This window comes from Zingiber officinale, chromosome 5A, assembly GCF_018446385.1.
Source record: "Zingiber officinale cultivar Zhangliang chromosome 5A, Zo_v1.1, whole genome shotgun sequence".
NCBI classification, from domain to species: Eukaryota; Viridiplantae; Streptophyta; class Magnoliopsida; order Zingiberales; family Zingiberaceae; genus Zingiber; species Zingiber officinale.
The window spans coordinates 75,757,118-75,773,841 of NC_055994.1; positions in this window are offsets into that span (position 1 = coordinate 75,757,118).

The following is a 16,724-nucleotide window of genomic DNA, read 5'->3' on the forward strand; positions in this document are numbered from 1 at the left end:
ATCTCTTTTATAAGGTTCTACAAAAGATTAAAGAAAAAGATTAAATCTCTTTCCTTATTTGTAGATTGGAAAGATATTTTATTTTTCTTCTTTATAAATTATTCACATGTTGAAAAATTAAAATTATAGAAATTTCTTTTTATCAACCATGAAGGGATTTTAAAGGGAAATTTTATTTTTTAAAATTTCCGAATACAAATAAGGAATTTTTAATTGTTGATTGAAAATTGTCTTGTTTGCTCTCCATGAGGTGGTCGGCCATGACATGAGGGATTAGGAAATTTTGTTTAATTTTTCTTAATTAATTCATGTCAAGGAAAGTTAAGGAAATTTTATTGTAATTAAATTTTTTTTATTTGTCAAAGCTAAGGATTATAAAAGAGGGGGTTTTGGGAGCCTTCAAGGTGAACAACCTCTATTATTTTCTCCCTCTTTTCTTCCTTGGTGTGGCCGACACTTCTCTTTCTCTTCTCTCCATCCTTGTGGCCGAACCTTTCTTCTTCCTTGGAGATCTTGTGGTGGCCGGATTTTAGCTTGGAGAAGAAGGAGAGAAAGCTTACATCCCTTGGAGCTTGGTTGGTGGAAAAAGATCTTCATCTTTTGGAAGCATTGTGCTTGGCCAAAACTTGAAGAAAGGAGAAGAAGGTGCTTTGGTGGTTTCTCATCTAGGAAGATCGTTGCCCACACAACGTCCGAGGTTAGAAGAGGAATACGGTAGAAGACCTAGAGGTTTTTGCTTGCAAAAGAAAAGGTATACTAGTATTTAATTTCCGCATCATACTAGTTTTATTTCTTTGTAAAAATACCAAATACAAGAGGCATGCGATTCTAGTATTTCGAATTTGTTTTCGATGTTGTGTTCTTTTGTTTTACTTTTCCTTGTGATTTGATTGTTCTTTTCGGTTGACCTAAAGTTATTTAAGGAAATTAAATATTAGTTTTCCTTAAAAGGCTTTGTCTAGACGGTGGTGGTTGTTCCCATATCCAAGAAGGCCATGAGCCTCGCCATGCAGTCCTGGAAGCCAATTTTGGAAATTAATATTTAATGAAATTAATAACCTAGGTGATTTGGATCAAACGTGTTAAGTTCCGCAGGAGATCCAAGTCTAAACCTAAAAGAACAAATAGATTAAACTTTGGATCAAACGTGTTAAGTTCCACAGGCGGTCCAAGTTTAATTTAAAAGAACACATGGTAGCTAGGAAAAGGTTCAGACCTTTGTACAAAATTTTTGTACAGTGGAACCATTAGATTTTTCGAGTAGCAACCAACAGACTTCAGGTCTAAGGACTAGTAGTCATACTAATAGCCACATGAGAAAGTATATGACACTCATATAACGATCCATGATACTTTCTCATAGCGGGTCATTCAGTATACATTCTCCAATGCATACCCATGTGTCAACTTGATATCTCTATATCCATGACTTGCGAGATCAAGTCATCGAGTTGACCTACATGCTAGTCTTATTGCATTAACATTGTCCCTGAATGTTAATACTCGACTAGGAATGATTAAGAGTAGTGTTCCCTATATCATCTCACTATCGGTTCAACTAACCGATTGATATAGGTGAGAACCGTCTACTCAAGGACGCTGTTATACTTAGTTTATTTGACACCAATACAAGTAAGTATAATAACCAAAACACATGCCTTTATTTATATAAGAATATGATACAACAAGTCCATAATACAATCATCAAATGATTGGCTCTAGGGCTCTAACTAACACGGTATGTTTGACCAGGTTGAAGGCGCCTTAAACAAGGCTGTAGGCGTCTTCAAGCTGGAGGCGCCTTCAAGCTTGTTGAAGGTGCCTTGAGCAGTGATTCCAGCACTGCTTCTTTTTGACTTTGGCTTCTGATGCTCTGAACTTTTGGGTGATAGCGACCAACCGGAATAGGGCTCACCCGAACCCAATTCCCGGCCTTCTCCTCGAGCAGCCTTCCGTCCCGGCTTAACGTCCCTCGAACGCCATGCACATTCTTCACGCCCACCTGAGTACTCTTTCACAACTCTCTCATCCTTCGGATGCACCGAGCCCGTCGGCTCCCTTCCCATGTCGTCCTTCTCGCTAGCCGCGTCTTCCGCTCGACTTCCTGCGCTCCTAAGCTCATGCACACTCAGACACAGGGATCAAACACAAAGCAGGACCTAACCAACTTAGTTGATCACATCAAAAATACCACGGGGTCTAACAGATTACCCACTATTAGATCGCAGCGACTGACTGTCTCTCTACCATCTGGTGATGCTTTGGACGTCACCCAAGAGGTCAGAGGTTGCCCGTTAGACTTTGGCAACATGATACTTACGGTACATCTTTTAGTACTGGAAATGGTTGACTTTGATATTATTCTTGGCATGGATTATTTGTCAGCATATCATGCCACTGTTGATTACCAGACAAGGGTGGTCACATTCCGGCCTCTGAACCAACCCTCGTGGGATTTCACTAGCATCAGAGACGACAACATATTGACTATTTCGGTGATTCAAGCTCAGTAGTTGCTGTCACATGGTTGTCAGGGTTCTCTACTATCTTTGATTCATACTGAAGACGGTAGTAGTTCTCAACTCTCCGACGTTCCAGTAGTCTGAGAGTATCCGGATGTATTTCCAGAGGAGCTACCAGGTTTGCCTCCCAGAAGGCAAGTGGAGTTTGCTATTGAGTTGATTTCGAGAATCGCGCCGACATCGAAAGCTCCTTATCGTATGGCACTAAAAGAGTTGAACGAACTAAAGGTTCAACTCTAGGAGCTTTTAGACAGGGGATTTATACGCTCTAGTGCTTCTCCATGGGTTCTCTGGTATTATTTATCAAGAAAAAGGATGGTACTCTGAGGTCGTGCATAGATTATAGACAGCTGAATGCAGTGACCATCAAAAATAAGTACCCCTTACCACGGATGAAAGATTTATTGATCAGCTCAAAGGTACCTCAGTGTATTCTAAGATTGATCTGCAGTTTGGATATCATCAGCTGAGAGTCAAAGAATATGATATTCAGAAGACAGCATTCCGTACTAGATACGACCATTATGAGTTTTTGGTAATGCCATTTGGGCTTACCAATGCTCCGTGTATCTTGATGAATATATATTTATGGATTTGATGAACCACATCTTCCTGGAGTATCTTGATCAGTTTGTTATCATTTTCATCGATGACATATTGGTCTACTCGTGTTCTGAGGAGGAACATGCACAGCATCTTCGTACAGTCTTGGAGACTCTTCGACGACATCAGCTATATGCGAAGTTCAGCAAGTGTGCCTTCTGACTATCTTTAGTCGATTTTCTGGGTCACGTGGTTTCTAGACGAGGTATTTCAGTAGACCCTCAGAAGATCGAGGTTGTCACCAGTTGGGAGCAGCCGAAATCAGTACAGGAGATCCGTAGTTTTCTGGGACTAGCTGGATATTATAGACGGTTCGTTGAGGCTTTCTCCCGGATTACTATGCTGCTGACACGCCTGACTAGGAAAGGCGTGAAGTTCATTTGGACAGAAGATTACGAGACCAGCTTCCAGGAGCTGAAGCGGAGATTAATGTCGGCTCCGGTTTTGATTTTACCCTCCGAAGAGGATGGATTCGTGCTCTACACCGATGCATCTCTTCAGGATTTGGGTGTTGTTCTAATGCAGCACGGCAGGGTAGTCTCCTATTCTTCTCGTCAGTTGAAGGAGCATGAGAAGAACTACCCAATACATGATTTGGAGCTAGCCGCCATCATCTTTGCTTTGAAGATTTGGTGGCATCATCTGTACGGCATTACCTTTGAGATTCTCACAGATCATAAGAGTCTCAAATATATTTTCACTCAGAAGGAACTCAATCTCCGACAGAGGAGATGGATGGAGTTCCTGAAGGATTATGACTGTACCATTAGCTATCACCCGGGTAAAGCTAATGTGGTTGCCAATGCACTTAGCAGGAAGTCCAGAGGGACTTTGGCTTGCCACCAAGCTTCAGTCACAGACTTGATTTAGGGTTTCTCCGAGTTGGGCCTTGAGGAGCAGGGACAGACAGAGCGAGGTGTTTTGGTTAATATGGTTGCTCAATCATCGATCAGGACTAGGATCCGAGAGGCCTGGGCCGATGATCAGCATTTTCAATTCATTAGCATCCAGATAGCTTCCGGGCATTAGACAGGGTTCATCCGAGATGATACGGGTATTATATATTTTCGTGGCCGATTATGCGTACCTCCATCTCACCCGGTCAGGGAGGAGTTACTTCAGGAGGCTCATCGCTCCCGATTTGCTATCCACCCAGACGGGGCCCGCATGTATCGAGATTTGAGGTGTTCTTACTGGTAGAACGGCATGAAGAAAGACATCGCGGAATTCGTAGCTAGATGTATTGTCTGTCAGTAGGTGAAGGCTGAGCACCAGTGACCTGCCGGATTACTTCAGCGGATTCCTATTCCTGAGTAGAAATGGAAACACATTACCATGGATTTTGTGGTGGGTTTGCCTAGGACACGATGAGGCCATGACACGATTTGGGTAATCGTTGATCGATTAACCAAATCCGAGCACTTCTTAACGATCCGGAAAACCGATTCCATGGATCGATTGGCAAATCTATATTGTCGAGAGATCATCAGATTACATGGAGTTCCTTTGAGTATTATTTTGGATAGAGACCCACGGTTCACGTCCCGGTTCTGGCAGAGTCTACAGTAGGCCTTGGGCACTCAGCTCTATTTTAGTACAGCTTTTCATCCATAGGCTGAAAGACAGTCAGAGCGGACCATTCAAACTCTAGAGGACTTGCTGAGATCTTGTGTATTGGATTTCGGAGGCAGTTGGGAGGATCATTTGCCATTGGTAGAGTTTGCCTACAACAACAGCTTTCATTCCACTATCCAAATGACACCGTTTGAAGCGTTGTATGGTAGGCCTTGTCGAACACCCACCCTCTGGGATGAGGTTGGGGAGGTCCAGTTACTAGGGCCTCATAGAGCTCAGCAGGAGGCAGAGTTGGTCCGTACTATCAGACGGAAGATGTCAGAGGCGCAGGACCGCCAAAAGAGTTATGTTGATCGGAGACGGAGACCCCTAGAGTTCTCTATTGGCGATCATGTTTTTCTGCGAGTCTCACCCACGAAAGGGGTGAAGAGATTTGGCCTCAGAGGTAAGTTAGCTCCGTGATACATTGGACCTTTCCAGATCTTGGAAAGGATTGGACTGGTAGCTTATCGTCTAGCACTACCACTGTCCCTAGCAGGCGTTCACGATGTGGTCCATGTGTCTATGCTGAGGAGATATATATCCGACCCAGCCCATGTGCTAACAGATATCTCAGTTCCCATTCAGCCTGACATTACTTATGAGGAGGTTCTGGTATGGATTCTGGACTGGAAAGAGTGTTAGTTGCGGAACAAGACTATCCGACTAGTTAAAGTCGGATGGCAGCATCATTCAGATGAGGAGGCCACCTGGGAGGTCGAGGATACGATCCGAGCTAGATGCCCCCACCTTTTCACTTGAGGTATGTGGGTTAATTTACCATTCAACATTTATATTCTTTATCTGTTGTTAGTACTTGCTGATGGTAATAACGAAAATTTGGGGGCCAAATTTTTATTAATGGGGGAGAATGTAAAATACTAAAAATGGGCGAATCACCATAAGAAAATTTTTTGAAATTTTTAGGAATTTTTCGGAGACGGTATGGCTTCGGTAACGGGGATAAAAATTGGACCCCAGGAAAACCTGTTTATGCTACCCCATTTAAGCGAGGAAATGTTTGATTTTTTCCCTTTTTTATTTTCCTTTTATTTTTCTTATTTTCCTTCCCCTGCGTGCCCATGCCCTAACCTTCTCGCGCTGAGCTCTCCTCCTCTCACGCCCATCTCCTCCTTTTCATAACCGGCGTCGCACGCGACGGTTTCTTCCTCACGAACAAAACAGGCGGCCAAGGGAGATTGGGCATTTATGTTCCCTGCCTCTCTTCTTCTTCTCTCTGTTCTCGCGGACGACTCGACGAAACTTCTTTTTCGTTCGTCATCAGCGCCGATCCACACCGTCGCGTCTTCACCGTCGACCAGGGGTACGATTGTTGGGTTGTACTCCTCAGCTTGTGGTGTTCTCATAATTCTCAGCGTCGAACCTTTCTCCTGATACTTCTCCTCTTCCTCTAGCGGTGTTGTGCCCTAGTCGGATCTGTCCAATGACAGCGGTGTGGTGAGGTAACAGCCTTGTCTTCACTGTTTTTGTTCAATCCTCTTCTCGGTTCACCGATCCTTCTCTATTCTATTGGAGTGTATACTAAAAGCCTAGCTTTTGTAAACATTTATTTTTGAAATAAAAGAATCACATTGGTCAAATGTCTATATTTATTTGTTAAATATAGTTATTCAATTAATTTATAAAGTAGATAACATGGTGTGTGGTGTCATACACAGAAGATCATGTTATCAGCTCTTTATAAATTATAAACAGTTGCTCACGACTAAGATGGAAAGGAACAAACCATTGGTATAGTCGTAGTGTAATTAGGTATTAGTTTATCTTGACCAATAAATTACACTAATACACTCTAAGTGTATTGAGTAGGACCATTTTAGGTAAGTTCTTTTTATACTGACTTAATAAAAGAACTAGACCTTAGTTATTATGGAAGTGTGTGTCCTTAATCCTAATATAATAACAAGCACATATATTTAGTATTTATTTCTTTAACTTATCAAAGGGTGAGATTTAGCTTGATAAATCAATATGTCCGATAAGTTGGGAAATGATATTACTTATAGTGTGTGTTGTTGATTATAGAAGGAAACTGTGTCCTAGTAATCTAGGTTGAGAATGACCCCAAGAGGAGATCATAAGGATTGTCATGTTAAACCCTGCAGGTGGACTTAGTCCGACATGACAATGAAGTCGAGTGGTACTACTCTTGAAGCTAGATATTAATTAAGTGAGTTGTCAGTAACTTACTTAATTAGTGGGCATTCGTTATCTTAAACACAGGGAGACTAACACACTCATGGTAAAAAGGGGCCCATAATGTAATTTGGGATTGGTGCGGTAGTGCAACAATAACTCTCTAGTGGAATGAGTTATTGTTGATGAACTTGAGTTGTGTGTTCAGGGCGAACACGGGATACTCAAGCTCATCGGAAGGTCAAAATCAATTTCTCCTCTAGCACCCTGTCGTAGCCTCATTAGTGCCTTATAAACCACTCATTAAAAACCCTTCTTGGTGTCCAAGAAAGGAGGTCGGCCGATTACTTGGTGGCCAAGCAATGGCCGACCACCATCTCCTCTATGGGGCCGGCCATATTGCTTGGTGACCAAGCAAGTAGGGGCCTACCAAAATAAATTCAAATAGGAGGGGTGTTTTTAATTTTTAAAATCTTCTCTTTGTAGAAAACTATAAGTTTTAAAAGAGATATTTTAATTTTTAAAACTTTTCTTGTTTGAATTAGGTCACATGGTTTAATAGAGAGTTTTAAAAGTTTTAAAACTTTCCTTTTCTAACCATCCTCATGGTTTTAGAAAAAAGGAAGAGAAGTTTTAAAATTAAAATTTTCTATTCATGTTAAAAAGGAATTTTTTGAAGAGAAGTTTTAAATTTTAAAACATGGTTTTAATTTTTAAAAGCTTTCCTTTTTAACATCCACTTTAGGAAAGAGAGCTTGTAAAATTTTATAAGAGGATTTCTTCTTGTAAAATTTTATAAAAAAAAATATATATCCTTCCTCTTAAGGGGGTCGGCCACCCTTTCTTGGTGCCCAAGCAAGGGGGCCAGCCAAATAAAAATAAAAATAAAATCATCATCCAATGATTTGGTGATTGATTCAATCAAGAGGAAAGAAAAGGAAAAATAAAAAGGAAAAAGGAAAAACAAGAGGAAGATTTTAATTTTTGTAAAAATTCTTCCCTTATTTGCCTTGGGCAAGTAATATAAAAGAAGGGGTGAGGAGGCCTCATGAGACACAATTCTTATTCTCTTGTTTGGTGATCCTCTTGGTGTGGCCGACCCTCTCCCTTTCCCTTTGCTCTCTTTTGCTATTTGTTGGTGGTGGCCGAATATTAGAAGAAGGAGAAGAAAGTTTTGGGTGGTGTTCATCTTGGAGGATCGTTGCCCACACGACGTCCAAGGTGAGGCGAGGAATATGGCAGAAGATCTCGAGGTCATTAGCTTGCAAAGAAAAGGTATAATTAGCAATTGTTTTCCGCATCATGCTAGTTATTTTTCTTTGTATGAATTCCAAACACAAGAGGCATTAGATCTAGTTTTTCGAATTAGTAATTCATGTTTGTGTTTTCTTTATTTTTCGAATTTGTGATTCGATTGTTCTTTTTGGTTAAACCTAGAGTTATATAAGGAAATTAAATATTAGTTTTCCTTAAAAGACTTTGTCTAGGAAGTGGTGGTTGCTCCCATATCCAAGAAGGCCTTGTACCTCGTCATGTTTAACCTGGAAGCCAATTTTGGAAATTAATATTTAATGAAATTTATAACGTAGGTGGATTTGAATCAATAGTGTTAAGTTCCACTTGCGATTCAAATCTAAACCATTAAGAGTAGATAAGTTAAATTTGAAATCAATGATGTTAAGTTCCGTCTGTGATTTCTAATTTAACTTCTAAAGAACACAATAGGTTATTTAAGGAAAGGTTCGACACTTGTACAAAATTTTTGTACAGTAGAACCAGTACGATTTTCCTAGGACTAACCAACAATTGGTATCAGAGCTAGGGTTTGCCTCTGTGTGTTTTGGTTTTCTAATTAATTATGCACATGTCATACATAATTTAGGCAGGATAATAGTAGGATATGCTAACTTTGTGGTTGCAGACTCCAACTATTATGACATTTAGATATTGTGTGTGATTGGACCCTTGGACATGTCAAGGGCATTATTTTATGTACATGATTGTATATATCAAATACAGCAGGAGCTGTGTTATTTTTAAAATTTTATTTTTGTTCGATCTAGAATACATGTACATTCCTTTATGGAATATAGGATCGATATATGTAAAATTCTATATTTGTCGCGGATCGTATCTTTGCGAGGCGTGGTGCTTTTGGAGGACCAGAGACGCAGCGGAATAAGAAGCAAGATAGATGTGACAACTCAACCCGATAGCGGTGGCTAAAGATGGCAACAACTAGGGTTGGAGCATACTGAAGACAGTGATGGAAAAGGCCATAATAGTTGGAAAATTAATTTCCAAATTTATTGCTTTTTTTTACTGTGATGTTTATGTGCATGTGATGTATGCTAGCATAGGTTAAAATCCTCATTTTTAAATAACTAAGTGGGAGAGGGATTTTTATAAATTCCACGGTCTCCATTACTAGTTTGTAAGTGATGCAACAAGCTTGCGTGTTGGCTCTGAGTGCCTTCCTCCACAATGGATGGATTTGTTGCGGATCACTAGATCAAACTTCCTTTATGGATGGTTATAGGAAATTATTTAGGAGCGTGTGATCTTCTCCAACTGAAGGGGCACAATCTATTTAATGGACTAAGTATCAAGTAATGATATACACTTAGACGTATTTAATAGTATCCTCCCCAACGGAGTCACTGCTATTGTTTTGTGTGACCGAAGGAAAACCAACTATTAATTTTATTTGTCATAAAGTTAGGATGACAAGATAATAAAATTAATGGGTTACACCCTCCTCTTACAAATGTTGAATTTGTATACGTCTACACTATCATGGCATGCAATATTCACGATGTTTTGAGGTGTTGGTAAATTTAAATAGTATTGTTTGAGGAATCAATATTATTTTAAATTTAGAATGTTGACCAAAATTTATTTTTTGATTCTTAGGATGACTTTCATCCCACTGGCCATTATTCTGAAAGAGAATAGACTTACGGGTCCCAACTATATAGATTGGAAAAGAAACCTGGATATTGTCTTAACTGCTGAAAGTTATAAGTTTGTACTATCAGAGGTATGCCCAGATACACCTAATGGTGACTCTACCCCAGAGGAAATTGAGTATCATAAGAAATGGGTAAAAGTAGATGAGATGGCGCAGTGTTACATTTTGGCTTCAATGTCAAATGTATTACAACATCAGCATCAAGATTTACCAACGGCTTATAATATAATGAATAATCTCAAAGAACTCTTTGGGCACCAGAGTCGGATTGCTAGGCAAGAGGCAATGAGAAAGTTAATGACAGCCACCATGTCTGAGGGGACACCCGTAAGGGATCATATCCTCAAAATGATGGCTTATCTGAACGAAATACAAGTCCTTGGAGGAGAAATCGATGGGGAAACCTAGGTCGATATAATTCTCCAAATGCTACCCAGAAGTTTTGAGCAGTTCCGCCTGAACTATAACATGAACAAAAGAAAGTATACGTTGGCGAAACTTCTGACAGAACTACAGGCAGCAGAAGGTATATTTTGTCACAGTTCTCATATTCACTATGCTGAAAATTGTTCTACTTCTAAGTTGAAAGGCAAGAAGAAGAAGAAACAAGTCTTTTCAGCAAAGAGAGTGAATAAACCTCAGGGTACAGGACAAAAAGTTGGAATGAAGAAGCCGAAGGGCAAGTGCTTCATCTGCAAGCAGTCAGGACATTGGAAGGCGGATTGTCCTCATAGGAATCAGAACAATAAAGGTATATCTTATGCTCTAGTACTTGAAACATGTTTAGCGGTGTTATCTACCAGCACCTGGTGTGTAGATACGGGAGCCACTGATCATGTTTGTAATTCTTTGTATGGGTTCCAGGAAACCTGACGACTATTTGAAGGAGAGATAACCGTCTACATAGGCAATGCTACTAAAGTGGCGGCTATTATAGTGGGAGACGTCTACTTATCTTTTGATAGGAATAGAAGTTTGATTTTAAGAAATTGTCTTTATGTACCCAGTTTTAGAAAGAATTTAATTTCAGTTTCTAAACTGTATTTGGATGGATATTCTGTTTCCTTTAGTAACAATGTGGTTATAAAGAGAAATAAGGTGATTATCTGTTCTGGTACATTGGTTGGCAATTTATATACTTTAAATTCAATTTCTCCCACAATGCAAAATATGAAAATTAATAACACATCTTCTAACTCTAATAAGAGAAAAGAACCTTCGAAAATGAACCAAACGTATCTTTGGAATCTAAGGCTTGGTCATATTAACTTAAGTAGGATTCAAAGGCTCATAGCCGATGGACTCTTGGGTTCATTAGAGTTGGAAAACTTTTCAACCTGTGAATCTTGATTGGAAGGTAAAATGACCAAGAGACCTTTTAAGGCCAAGGGGTATAGAGCCAAAGATGCGTTAGAATTGGTTCATTCTGATTTATGTGGTCCTATGTCTATCCAGGGAAGAGGTGGTTATGAATACTTCGTCTCCTTTATAGACGATTATTCAAGATATGGATACATTTACTTGATGTGCCGCAAGTCTGAGTGCTTTGATAAGTTCAAAGAATATATGGCTGACGTGGAGAAACATCTTGGTAAAAGTATCAAGACACTACGGTCTGACCGTGGTGGTGAATACCTCTTTGGAGAGTTTAGGAATTACTTATCAGAAATCAGGATTCAATCCCAATTGTCGACACCTAGTACACCCAATCAGAATGGTGTGGTAGAATGAAGGAATTGGACTCTTATGGAAATGGTTATATCAATGATGAGTTATTCAGAATTACCAAATTCATTTTGGGGATATGCTCTGGAAACAGCAGTGTACATTCTGAATATGGTACCTTCTAAAACAGTTCCTTCTACTCCCATAGAATTCTAGAATGAGCTTAAGCCTAGTCTGAATCATATCCGGATATGGGGTAGTCCAGCACATGTGCTGAAGGGAGATACTGACAAGTTGGAATCACGTACAGAAGTTTGTCTGTTTGTGGGATATCCTAAGGGAACGAAAGGTGGTTTGTTTTATAATCCTAAAAATCAGAAGATCATTGTTAGCACCAATGCTCGATTTTTAGAAGAAGATTATGTAATGAACCATAAGCCCATGAGCGAAATTGTTCTAGAAGAAATAAGAGAGGACACGTCTACTTTAGTACCAATAGTACAAGATGAAGTACCATAAGAAACTGCAACACGTGTCACACATGATACACAACCAGAAACAGTGCCTCGTCGTAGTGGGAGAGTTGTAACGCAACCTGAGATATTCATGTTTTTGGGAGAGTCTTCGGACTTGATCCCGAGTAAACATGAACCTGATCCCCGAACATATGACGAAGCACTCCAAGATATAGATGCAGTATCTTGGCAAAAGGCAATGAATTCTAAAATAGAATCTATGTATTCTAATAAGGTCTAGGAGTTTGTAGAACCACCAGATGGTATAAAAGTCGTTGGATGCAAATGGATCTACAAAAGGAAAAGAGGAACAGACGGGAAGGTAGAAACCTTCAAAGGAAGGCTTGTTGTGAAAGGGTATACTCAGAAAGAGGGAATCGATTATGAGGAAACTTTTTTGCCGGTAGCTATGCTAAAGTCTATCCGGATACTCTTATCCATTGCTGCTCATATGGATTATGAGATTTGGCAAATGGATGTCAAGACAGCATTCCTTAACGGAAGTCTTGAAGAAAACATCCATATGAAGCAACCAGAAGGGTTCATTGAAAAAGGCAAAGAGCATCTAGTGTGCAAGCTCAATCGGTCCATTTATGGACTGAAGCAAGCTTCAAGATCTTGGAACATCCGGTTTAATGAAGTAATCCAGTCATATGTATTTATTCAGTGTCCGAATGAGTCTTGTGTATACAAGAAGTGTAACGGAAACGTGGTGGTATTTCTTGTACTATACGTAGATGATATTTTGTTAATTGGCAACAATGTCAAGATATTATTGGACATAAGGGTATGGTTGTCCAAACAATTTGATATGAAGGACTTAGGAGAATGTGCACACATTCTTGGGATCAAAGTTATAAGGGATCGCAAAAAAAAAGAATGTTGTGCCTATCTCAAGCTTTATATATAGATACAATCCTTGCTCATTTTAGCATGTAGAACTTCAAGAAAGGTTTCTTACCTTTTATGGACTGAAGCAAGCTTCAAGATCTTGGAACATCCGGTTTAATGAAGTAATCCAGTCATATGTATTTATTCAGTGTCCGAATGAGTCTTGTGTATACAAGAAGTGTAATGAAAACGTGGTGGTATTTCTTGTACTATACGTAGATGATATTTTGTTAATTGGCAACAATGTCAAGATATTATTGGACGTAAGGGTATGGTTGTCCAAACAATTTGATATGAAGGACTTAGGAGAATGTGCACACATTCTTGGGATCAAAGTTATAAGGGATCGCAAAAAAAAAGAATGTTGTGCCTATCTCAAGCTTTATATATAGATACAATCCTTGCTCATTTTAGCATGTAGAACTTCAAGAAAGGTTTCTTACCTTTTAGGCATGAAGTAGCCTTATCTAAAGAGATGTCTCCGAAGACATCAAAGGAGATAGAGGACATGAAGGCAGTTCCTTATGCTTCGGCTGTGGGAAGCCTAATGTATGCAATGCTGTGTACGAGACCTGATATCTGTTTTATCGTGGGCATAATTAGCAGATATCAGAGTAACCCTGGACAAGGACATTGGACTGCTATAAAGCATATATTGAAGTACCTGAGAAAGACTAGAGATTATATGCTAGTTTACCAAGCAGACGATTTGCTCCCTGTGAGTTACACGGATTCAGATTTTCAATCAGATAGGGACAAAAGTAAGTCTACATCAAGCTATGTGTTTACTTTAGGAGGTGGAGCTATTGCATGGAGAAGTGTTAAGCAGAAATGCGTTTCAGACTCAACCATGGAAGCTGAGTATGAGGCAGCCTCTGAGGCAGCCAAAGAAGCAGTATGGCTCAGGAATTTCCTAATGGACTTAGATGTGATTCCTGGTTTGCCCAAAATCATCACAATTTATTGTGATAATAGCGGTACAGTTGTAAACTCGAAGGAACCACGAACCCATAAGGCAAGTAAATATATAGAGCGCAAGTACCACCTGAAACGAGACATCGTCAAGCGAGGAGAAGTTGTCGTCGTCAAGATTGCATCAGCAGATAACCTGGCAGATCCTTTCACTAAGGCCCTTCCGGCGAAAGCTTTTGATTGGCATGTGGGAGGGATGGGAATCAGATGTATGGCAACAGATATGGTAGCTTAGTCTTTTAGTATAAGTGGGAGATTGTTGGAGTGTATACTAAAAGCCTAGCTTTTGTAAACATTTATTTTTGAAATAAAAGAATCACATTGGTCAAATGTCTATATTTATTTGTTAAATATAGTTGTTCAATTAATTTATAAAGTAGATAACATGGTGTGTGGTGTCATATACAGAAGATCATGTTATCAGCTCTTTATAAATTATAAACAATTACTCACGACTAAGATGGAAAGGAACAAACCATTAGTATAGTCGTAGTGTAATTAGGTATTAGTTTATCTTGACTAATAAATTATACTAGTACACTCTAAGTGTATTGAGTAGGACCATTTTAGGTAAGTTCTTTTTATACTGACTTAATAAAAGAACTAGACCTTAGTTATTATGGAAGTGTGTGCTCTTAATCCTAATATAATAACAAGCACATATATTTAGTATTTATTTCTTTAACTTATCAAAGGGTGAGATTTAGCTTGATAAATCAATAGGCTCGATAAGTTGGGAAATGATATTACTTATAGTGTGTGTTGTTGATTATAGAAGGAAATTGTGTCCTAGTAATCTAGGTTGAGAATGTCCCTAAGAGGAGCTCATAAGGATTGTCATGTTAAACCCTACAGGTGGACTTAGTCCGACATGACAATGAAGTTGAGTGGTACTACTCTTGGAGCTAGATATTAATTAAGTGAGTTGTCAGTAACTTACTTAATTAATGAACATTTGTTATCTTAAACACAAGGAGACTAACACACTCATATATGAAGGATCCCATAATGTAATTTGGGATTGGTGCGGTAGTGCAATAATAACTCTCTAGTGGAATGAGTTATTATTGATGAACTTGAGTTATGTGTTCGGGGCGAACACGGGATACTCAAGCTCATCGGAAGGCCAAAACCAATTTCTCCTCTAGGTCCCTGTCGTAGCCTCATTAGTGCCTTATAAACCACTCATTAAAAGTCCTTCTTGGTGTCCAAAAAAGGAGGTCGGCCCATTACTTGGTGACCAAGCAATGGCCGACCACCATCTCCTCTATGGGGCCAGCCATATTGCTTGGTGACCAAGCAAGTAGGAGTCGACCAAAATAAATTCAAATAGGAGGGGTGTTTTTAATTTTTAAAATCTTCTCTTTGTAGAAAACTATAAGTTTTAAAAGAGAGATTTTAATTTTTAAAACTTTCCTTATTTGAATTAGGTCACATGGTTTAATAGAGAGTTTTAAAAGTTTTAAAACTTTCCTTTTTTTAACCATCCTCATGGTTTTAGAAAAAAGGAAGAGAAGTTTTAAAATTAAAATTTTCTATTCATGTTAAAAAAGGAAATTTTTGAAGAGAAGTTTTAAATTTTAAAACATGGTTTTAATTTTTAAAAGCTTTCCTTTTTAACATCCACTTTAGGAAAGAGAGCTTGTAAAATTTTATAAAAAAAATATATTTCCTTCCTCTTAAGGGGGTCGGCCACCCTTGCTTGGTGCCCAAGCAAGGGGGCCGACCAAATAAAAATAAAAATAAAATCATCATCCAATGATTTGGTGATTGATTCAATCGAGAGGATAGAAAAGGAAAAAATAAAAAGGAAAAAGGAAAAACAAGAGGAAGATTTTAATTTTTGTAAAAATTCTTCCCTTATTTGCCTTAGGCAAGTAATATAAAATAAGGGATGAGGAGGCCTCATGAGACACAATTCTTATTCTCTTGCTTGGTGATCTTCTTGGTGTGGCCGGCCCTCTCCCTTCTCCCTTTCCCTTTGCTCTCTTTTGCTATTTGTTGGTGGTGGCCGAATATTAGAAGAAGGGGAAGAAAGCTTTAGGTGGTGTTCATCTTGGGGGATCGTCGCCCACACGCCGTCCAAGGCGAGGCGAGGAATATGGCAGAAGATCTCGAGGTCATTAGCTTGCAAAGAAAAGGTATAATTAGCAATTGTTTTCCACATCATGATAGTTATTTTTCTTTGTATGAATTCCAAACACAAGAGGCAATAAATCTAGTTTTTTGAATTAGTAATTCGTGTTTGTGTTTTCTTTATTTTTTGAATTTGTGATTCGATTGTTCTTTTTGGTTAAACCTAGAGTTTTATAAGGAAATTAAATATTAGCTTTCCTTAAAAGGCTTTGTCTAGGAAGTGGTGGTTGCTCCCATATCCAAGAAAGTCTTGTGTCTCGCCATGTTTAACTTGGAAGTCAATTTTGAAAATTAATATTTAATGGAATTTATAACGTAGGTGGATTTGAATAAATAGTGTTAAGTTTCGCTTGAGATTCAAATCTAAACCATTAAGAACAGATAAGTTAAATTTGGAATCAATGATATTAAGTTTCATCTGCGATTCCTAATTTAACTTGTAAAGAACACAATAAGTTATTTAAGGAAAGGTTCGACACTTGTACAAAATTTTTTTACAGTGGAACTGGTACGATTTTCCTAGGACTAACCAACATGTTCTTAATCCTCATTTTCTTTGTGGCTGAATTAGGTCATGGATTGGAGACGTTGGGGATCAGTGAGTTGTGCTTGGGTTGTCGGGCATAGACTAGAGGGGTTGATGCTTGATCAGTGACCTCCTGCTTGATCCAATTGATT